We start from the raw sequence: 9,361 nt of genomic DNA, 5'->3' as shown, positions 1-9,361 counted from the left end.
TATCAAGGTCATATTTTTGCCTAATGTCTTGAAATGTCCTCAGACAGCCTTTATGATACAAATCATTGTATTTTACTAAACCCTTGTTAATCCATCTTTTAAAGGTATTATCTATTTTATTTGGGGGTAAAATCTTGGTCATACGCTATCCATCTGATTGGTAAACAGGACTCTCTGTTGTCTTTTACTAGCTTTGACCAGGTCTTAAGTGCTGTTTCAGAACAGGGATTAAGTTCCTTAAGGTTTTTTATTAAGTCAATATTCCCAATTGCTGCTTGCAAAGGGACACCGCTATTTGAGCATTCAATCTCCTTCCATCTTGCTTTGTAGGAGGGGTCACAGATCTCCACCAATGGGTTTATTTGGGCTGCTTTGTAGTAATTACTCATGTTCGGAAGAGAGAGGCCTCCTTTACTTTTACTCAGCTGTAAAGTTTTAAATCTGGTCCTTGGTTGTTTCCCTTGCCAAATAAATCTTGAAATCAGTTTGTCAATTTCTTGGAACATAGATTTGTCTGGTTCTGCTGGTATTGTCTGAAAAAAATAGAGTACTTTTGGCAGCACCATCATTTTGATAGCTTCTACTCTTTGCGTGAGGCCCAGGTAGGGCAGCAGGCTCCATCTGGATATATCATTTTTAATTTTGGTCATTAATGGATCATAGTTTGCCGAGACAATATTCTTTGGGTCTTTGGGAATGGTCACTCCTAAGTAAACCATTGAGTCCATATTCCAATTTATTTTAAAATATTCCTTATCAATATTGCTGGGTGAATATTTGAAAGTTAAAACTTGAGATTTATGGGAATTCAGTTTGTACCCTGAAAATTTTCCATATTCCAACAAGACTTTATTTAATTCTGGGAGAGATTCCTGGGGTCTTGCCAGGTAGATTAAGATATCATCTGCGAAGAGCGCTAATTTTTGTTCATTGTGGTTGATTTTTATGCCATGTATTTTAGTATTTTGTCTAATCCATTGTGCTAAAGGTTCAATAAAAATGGCGAATAGCAGTGGGGACATGGAGCATCCTTGTCTGCACCCCTGCTCAATTTTTATTTCTTCTGATAACCCCCCGTTAATCCGAATCTTACCCTTGGGTTTGTTGTATAGTTCCTGAATTATCTTTATAAATCTATTAGAAAATTTGAAATGGGACAAGACTCTGTATAAGAATGACCAGTCTACAGTATCGAATGCTTTTTGTGCATCTAGTCCCAATATCATTGAATCTTTATCAGTCTTCTTAATGTGGTTTATCACGCTTAGAGTTCTTCTAATATTGTCTCTGGTTCGCCTGTTCTTTATGAACCCTGTTTGATCTAAATTTATGATTTCTGGAAGGATATGTTCTAGTCTTTTAGCTAATATGGATGTGAAGATTTTATAGTCTTGGTTAAGTAGGCTAATTGGGCGGTAATTTGAACAATTCAATTTGTCTTTTCCTTCTTTTGGAATAACTGTAATCAATGTTTCCCTCCATGAGGAAGGAGTTTGGCCCCCGTTTAGGACCCAATTAAATGCTCTCAAGAGAACAGGAGACAATTCTTTTAAATAGAGCTTATACCATTCAGCATTAAATCCATCAGGGCCTGGTGATTTATTAAGTTTTAATCTATTTATTGCTTTTCCAATTTCTTGTGACGTTATATTTTTGGTCAGGGCATCATTTTGTTCATTTGATACTGTAGGTAGCGATAGTTCTTTCAGTAATGCATTAGCTTCGTCCATCGCTTCTTGTTTTTTTAAAGTGTATAGTTTTTGATAATATTTTTCGAAACATTTGCTTATTTCTATGCCTTTATAGATAACTTTTTTAGTTGTTGGATCTCTGATTCTGTATATAGTTCTTTCCTCCTGTTGTTTTCTTAGCCGGTATGCTAAGAATTTTGAGGATTTTGGACTTGCTTCATAGTAACTCTGCCTTAAGAATAAGAGTTTTTTCTGTATGTTGATCTGTAATTCTTGATTGATTTCATCCCTGATTTGTTTTATTTTTCGTGAGGTTTCTGAGTCCACTTTGATTTTATTTCTTTTCTCTAATTCTGCCAATTCGAGTTCCAATTTATTTAATTTTTCTTGTCTAGTTTTTTTAAAGAGAGACGATTTAGCGATTATTTTTCCTCTTAAGACAGCTTTACATGCGTCCCATAAAATTGCAGGGGAGACTTCTCCATTGTCATTGTCCTGTATATATGTCAAAATTTCTTGTCTTAATTCTTCTTTGGTTTTGCCCTTGAGTATGCTAGAGTTAAGTCTCCATTGAAATGGGGTTTTTGTTTTGTTAATGTTTATTTTTATGTGAACTGGGCTGTGATCCGAGAGGTCCATCTGTCCAATATGACAATTTTCTACTCTTCCTAAGTCCTTGTTATACATGAAGAAGTAGTCAATTCTGGAATATAGGTGGTGAGCGGTTGAGTAGAATGTATAGTCCCTCTTTCTGGGGTTGAGTTCACGCCAAACATCACTTATCCCCAGCTCTTTGATCATTTTCCTGATCTTCTTACCTACATTGCTACTAACTCTGGGTTGTTTAGAAGTATCTTCAGAGGGATTTAGTCTTAAGTTAAAGTCTCCACCACAGACTACTAGACCACGCGATTTAGTTATCATCATATCAAAAATATGTTTGTAGAATGTCCACTCTGAGCCCGGTGGAGCATATACATTAATAAAGGTAATCTCTTGTCCTTCAATCCTGCCCACCACCATATTATATCTACCATCCTTATCCTTATATTCATGGATCATCTCAAATGTGATCTTCTGGGATATTAAGGTTGCTACCCCCCTTCTGCGGCCTGTTTTAAAGGATGAGCCAAAAACCTGGTTAAAGCCCCCATTTTTTTAAGTTTAGCATGTTCTACCCCCGAGAGATGGGTTTCCTGGAGAAACACCACCTCTATTTTTTCTTTTTTTCATTTTTCCTAATATTTTTGCCCTTTTTATTGGATTAAGAACTCCTTTCACATTAGGTTGTAATTCGCAGAGGTGATAATGGAGTCATTGGAGAGCATATCGCTGGATATTTAGGACAGATAAAGTAAGTGACAGCCCTAGTCTACTCAAACAAAAAACAGAAATGAACAAATCGAACAATTTAGCTTTGTAAACCAAGCTAGTATGTGTCCATTTAGCGACTTCCTTCCCGCTAGTCTCGCTGATGACTTTAACGGTGTTATAGTTTGTGAGCGTTTTTGAGGGAAAACCAACGCAACTCCGTGGTTGCGAAGGGCCCTCTAGAGGCAATACCTGCTTATAGTGGTCCATCTTCTGGAAAATGTGGTCCCCGACACCAAGTAACATCCGAAGAGAAGAGCACTGGTGATAAAAACAAATAAACACCGGGATACGTTTGGTCCATTCGCTCCTATGGTTGTGTTTGTCCTCTTCTAAACTCGTCCAGCTTCTTCTTGTATCCCTCCCGCGCTCCGTTTCGTGAGTGATCCTTGTCGTTCTTTCCCAATTGGTCCACATCGTGTTTCTGATCTTATCAACCCACGTTGTGGATGGCTGAATGACGGTGACTTGGAAGCCTCGATCCGCCATGTCTTTAGATGCTTCAGCTGCAGAATTGTAGACCCGCGTGTTGTTTTCGTAGAAGACTCTCAGCTTGGCCGGAATGGGGTTTGGAATCTGATCTTCTTTTCTCTGAGGACCGTTTCACCTCAAGGTATTCACGTCGCCGTTTTAACACATCTGGAGCATAGTCGTGGTCCACTATGACTTTTTTCCCTGCCACCATGAAGCCTTTCTTTTGCCAGGCTCTTTTCAATATTTCGTCTTTGACTTTGGATGTGGCGAACTTGACTATTATTGAGCGAGGGGGGGCCTCCGGCGGAGCCCGAGGACCCAGGGAGCGGTGAGCTCTCTCAATGCTCAGGTCGAGTGATGTCGGGATGTCCAGTTTCTCTCTGAGTAGATTCTCTATGAAGGCTGGGATAGATGGCGAGCTATCCTCTGAGCCCTCTACAATGCCGTGGAGCCTCAAGTTTTCCCGTCTCGATCTCCCTCGAGCTCCACCAGCTTCGCCTCAAACTCGTCTTGCACTTTACTTAGCTTCATAGCCACTTCTTCAAGCTGCTGAATCCTGTTCTCCGCTTCCAATATGCGCGTTTCTGCTCGTCCAGTCTTCTGTTTATATTCTTTACCTCCTCTTTAACCTCTCGGAAGCCTCACCATTTTCTTGACGCAGTTTTCTTAACTCAACGAGAATAGTTTGTAGATTAACTGTCTCGTTAGCCAAGTCGTTAGCCGCTAGTGAAGCGTCCGAGCCTGAGTAGCTAGCCGTGTCGTCTTCGATCGTGTCCTCTTCTCTCGACATTGACTGCCGAGACAGCAAAGTGCTCTTAGATTTAGATTTGGGCATTCCGACGCACTATCAAGTTTGTTTTATATCCCGCTCTTGCCTCAAACCTATGTTTTTTTTTAAATGTGTCGGGGGGGCCACCTGATTAAGCTGTCGCCATTTTCCCCCAATGGAAATTCACAAAGTCATTCTTAGTTAATGTGATTTTAGTCTGCACTTCTGCAGACTAAAATCCTTTTTTATCCATCCTTTTTTATTGGACTGTTTTCACTTTAAATCTCCCCTAAAAAGGGATGCAAACAGAAGTGCAATTATACAACTACACATCTTTGAAAAGCATTAGTGGAGCCTCCTGTACAACTACCAAGAATGCAGTAAGTTGTTTCTAGATAGTAAAGCAACAAGAATGTTTTCCAGCGGGCATACAGCAGTAAAACGAGCTGACCAAATGTGCTGGAGCTCAACTTGGGTTGCTAGCTAACTAGCTAGGTTTGGTTGCTTGGTAACGACTGGAACCTGCTGATTGGTTACATTCTGAATGATTTTGACAAAGCCCATTTCTTCATGAGGGTTGCTAAGTAGCAATGCAGTGCATGTTGAATGTGACTTAAAAACTGGAAGGTTTTTGAAAGGGCTCATTTTTCAAACGTCAGAAAACCTTTAGCTTACTCCTGATAAATGGCTGAGTGGTTTTATTTAAATGCTTGGCTTTTTAGAAGCAGTAGAAACCTAAATAAAAGCATAAAATCATCACCTTTCATCAAAACTGACAACTCAGAACTCCTCACATCAGATAATTAGAATACAAGAAGATAAATGCGTTTGGAAAAGTCATCAATACGGAGGAAGCAGTCATTTTCGTTTGTTGTTTCTCAGAACACTTGGGCTTCAAAGCGCCGGTGATTAGAAGTGCCGACCTCCTGCTGTGACGCTTCAGCAGGAGTCTGAAGGTGAAGATGAAGTGATACCCACTTTGGATTCTGACCCACACCTCGGAGAAACACTTGGACCTCTACTGTCAGGCAAACATGTCGTTTTCTCCGTCTAAACCCTCCGCTGGATGTGTCATCCTGTGAAAGTCTTGTCTTTTCTCATCTATCTGTCCTTTCATCTCCATCAGATTTTTTCCAACTCATCAAAAACACTTAAGCAGGAACTTTTTGTACTTTTCAGGGACTTGCAGTGAGTATTTACCAGTAAATGAGGCTTTACTGAAAAGATGCAGTCAGATTTGAGGGTTTTCTGAATGTACACTGAATCAATCATGAGGCGATTCTCCGCTGCTTGTTTTCTTTCATCAAATGTTCAAACCCGTAATGTTGCATCCTTGGAAAATCAACATCTTTGCAAGGTTCCCTCTCCTCCTCAGGGCTCATTCATCTCTAAAAGGTTCATTTATTTCCACTTCTGTGCTTGTTGTATCAAACGAAACGAGTCAGAGTGATGCTTGCAGAGTTGCTGTGTTTCTAATCTAAAAACCTGCAAGTAAACATTTAATAACGTCACGTTGACAAAGCAGGAAATCATTTATTCAGACAACTTGAACTTCCTCCAGCATGATCAGAGGGATTTATTGATCTTAAGTTGTAACGGCATCTCATTATGATGAAAAAACATTTTATAAACAGTAGGATACAGCAAATTAATTCTGGTTGATACTAAACTCGTTCAAAAAGAGTTTTTTTCTGGTTTGAGGCATCAATAAACGAGCAAGCAACTATCCATTTGGTTTATTTGTTCACTTTTTTCATTGTAAAACTTTATTTATTCATGATAACAGTATGCATTAAGGCCGCTCTGTACTACTAGTTTGATTAATTAATCAAAAGTCAAATCAAATTTTAGAATATCACAGTCTTGTTGGATTAATTAAAGTTTTGGCCCCAGCTATCTGCTGGACGCCTGATCAGTGGTCTGAGTGAAAATAGATATTACATGTGCAGAAAATTTACTTTTATCACTAGAAATGTAAGAACATTATTGTGAAATTCTGGTCATATTTAAAAGATTTCCGGGGAACTGTGGATCTGTTTTAGTTGACCGTATGTGTTAAGTTTCTGGTGACATCAAAATGCAGACTGGAGTTAAAGGTCATCATAAATCATTTAGGAGATAAAACTACAATTAAAACATAAAACCACAAATGAGGGAACTGAGAACCACACAAGTTAAACTTACTGAGTGACTCTGGAAATAACAAAAGGGACCAGAAGAGCTAATCACAGGTGAGTAGATGCAGCTGGGAGGAAAGAAGAGACCAAAGAGAATGAAAAGGAAAATTTCAAATATTTTAAAAGTCAAAAATAGATTAATTGATCTGAATATTGCTGCTTGTGTTGTGATGAACTGCTTGTCCTTCAGAATAAAAGTCTGGTTTAAAACATTGTTGTGGTTTGCAGTGCTGAAGTTTCTCCTAATTTAAATCACAGCAGCTGCTGCTCTGCTGAAGGCGCCTTCAGTACCTCATACTGACTAAACGTCTTCCCAAAGTTTGACCAAATTAAACAAAATCTATTCTGTTTGTGAGACTGTTACGTCCACCAGGACGCCATATTTAAAAGGACACATAGACAAAAGGATTCCAAGAAAAATATTCCTTTATTCATTTTTTCTTTTCTTTTAGGCTTCCTTGTCCTTTTCTACTTGTTTTTTTTTTCTGTAAAGGAAGGAAGAACCCCTCTTCCCGTGTCCCAAAACGTAACAAAAAAAAGTAAGAGAAAAAAAGTTCAACAGAAAGGTGGACCTGGTGAGCCGGTCCAAAGAAACAAAAAGGTACAGCAGGGGGCCAACCCTATACAGGGCCGTCGAAGCCCCTGCTAGTACCAGACTAAAGAAAATAGGGGAAAATAATACATTAACACAAAATGACCGAAAACAGGACAACCGGACTCACCAGGCCAAAACAGACCAAAAAACAACCAAAAAAATCCCCATGGCAGGCAGGAGGCGTCACATGGGTCCAAAGGCCAACAAAGTTGGAGGAGCCTCCTCCGGGCGCATCCCTCTTGGAGGTGGAGGTGGAGGTGGATGAGCGAGCGAGAGAGAGCGGCTGGGCGGGCTCAACCATTACAAACCCAGCCTATTTATAGGCCGTTCTGCGCCCACCAATTAACAAAACCAAACTCATTACAAAACGAATCGCTGTACTAAAAATATGTTAAACACAAAACCACTCAACTTAAACCAATACAAAATTATTTAAGAAAATAAAAATAGTTATAGAGTGCCCAAAGAACATAACAGAGACCAAATATTACTGAGAAATAATTCATTTCCTTCCTCCAGCGAGACTCAAACTGTCTTTGCTGAGTTTATTGATCAGGCCAGTGGAGGGACTCAGTAATTTGGTTGAAACATCTATTAATCAGCTGAAAACTGATTAATAAAAACTGTTCCTAATGTGAATCACGTTCCCGATTCTCAGCTCCTCTTGTGATTCATGTTCCTTTTCTTGTCTCTGTTTAATGTTCTCATGATTTTCCAAACCTGTCAAGTCGACACTTTTACTGCTCTGAGTGCAGTTTGGGTTCACATGATTGGTGCTTTTGTGCAATTCTGTGGTCTCATGTTGCTGTGAAAAGCTTTCATTATGACAGAAAACAAATGCAAGTCAGTGTCACACTGTGTCAGACCTCTTGATGAGTCACTTTTTACAGTTTCTCCTTTTGCTTTCAGACTGTTGCCCTGTTGATCCACCTGGACAGTTTATTAAAACCAGCTTCAGGTGAACATCTTATTTAGAAAAGACGTTTCATGCTTTGCAAATTGTTTCAGTGTTTATGTAGCTAAATAGCTACAGCTATAACACTGAAATGTTAAGCTAATATTTAGCTAATGTTTAACATTGAGCTAAATCTTTGTTAAACAAACGTTTGTCTAAAATAAACATTTATTAAATCTAAATAGATTTAGATTTGTTTATCTAAATCTTTGATAAACATGTGTTAGCTAATCATCTAGATACAACTATAACACTGAAACGTTAAGCTAAAGATTTAAATACTTAGCTACCAGTTAGCTACCAGTTAGCTCCAGCTTATTACATCAAAATATTAAGCTAAATGTGCAAATATTTAGCTACATATATAGTGAACATCTAGCTAATTATGTTAGCTACAGCTAAACATTTAACAGATAGCATTTTGTAAACAGTCTCATTCAAACAGAGCTCCTTCTTCTACATCTACAATTATGCTTTGCTCTGTGTTTTACTGAAGTTTACTGCATTTTCACTGATACTGTTGCATTAAAACACAACTGGATGGATGGCTGGATGTTGCCTAACCGCTGAATGAGACAACAGCTATTATTCTTTTCAATAACTGGGTGTCTTTTTAATATTACAGAAAGATCCTGAAAACATAAGAAACTATTCAAACAATCAGATGATTTTGACAGCACACAGTGACATGCATCTGTAGGGCGAGGCAGCCACTCGCTGTTCAGTCCTCAGCATTACAAGGCAACGGCTTCAGCAGCGCTGGTTAATCATTTACATCATTGAGATAAAATGTTTAAAATAGAAAAGGTAGATCAAGAATAATTTTTTTTTGTGCCAAATAACCTGTTTACTCATCTTACTATGAAAATGCAGCAGAAAATGATTCAACAGTAAAACAGACAAAACCTTTATGGATAAAACATGAAATTAACTTTGTCTAGCCTGGATAATTCTTGATCATAAACCTAATTCTGCAGCTCTTTTTATATTGAAAAGACAATCCTACAAGATATGTTTAAAGAAATAAATGGAAAATATAGAATAATTGCTGCTTTGTCTAATGCATGCCTATCTTTTTCTACGTGTGCATATAATTTCTCATATTGTTGATATTTCTCCATTGGAGGAATTTGCTGCAAAAATGTCAGATATAATATTTAATGTCTTCTGTAGGTAAATTATTTTTTACCATGCTTTCCCACATATAGCTGATTCTTTATTTGAGTTTTACCTAAGCAACATTTTGTGACATGTAGTGATTGTTTACAGTCAGAAAGGCTTAATAGAAAGACAAAGTTAGTCAAACTTGGCAAATTGCATATTTATTAT

The sequence above is a fragment of the Poeciliopsis prolifica genome, unplaced genomic scaffold (assembly GCF_027474105.1).
Source record: "Poeciliopsis prolifica strain line A6 unplaced genomic scaffold, Auburn_PproV2 SCAFFOLD169, whole genome shotgun sequence".
In the NCBI taxonomy this organism is placed as follows: Eukaryota; Metazoa; Chordata; class Actinopteri; order Cyprinodontiformes; family Poeciliidae; genus Poeciliopsis; species Poeciliopsis prolifica.
Note: the sequence above shows the minus strand (reverse complement) of the source record.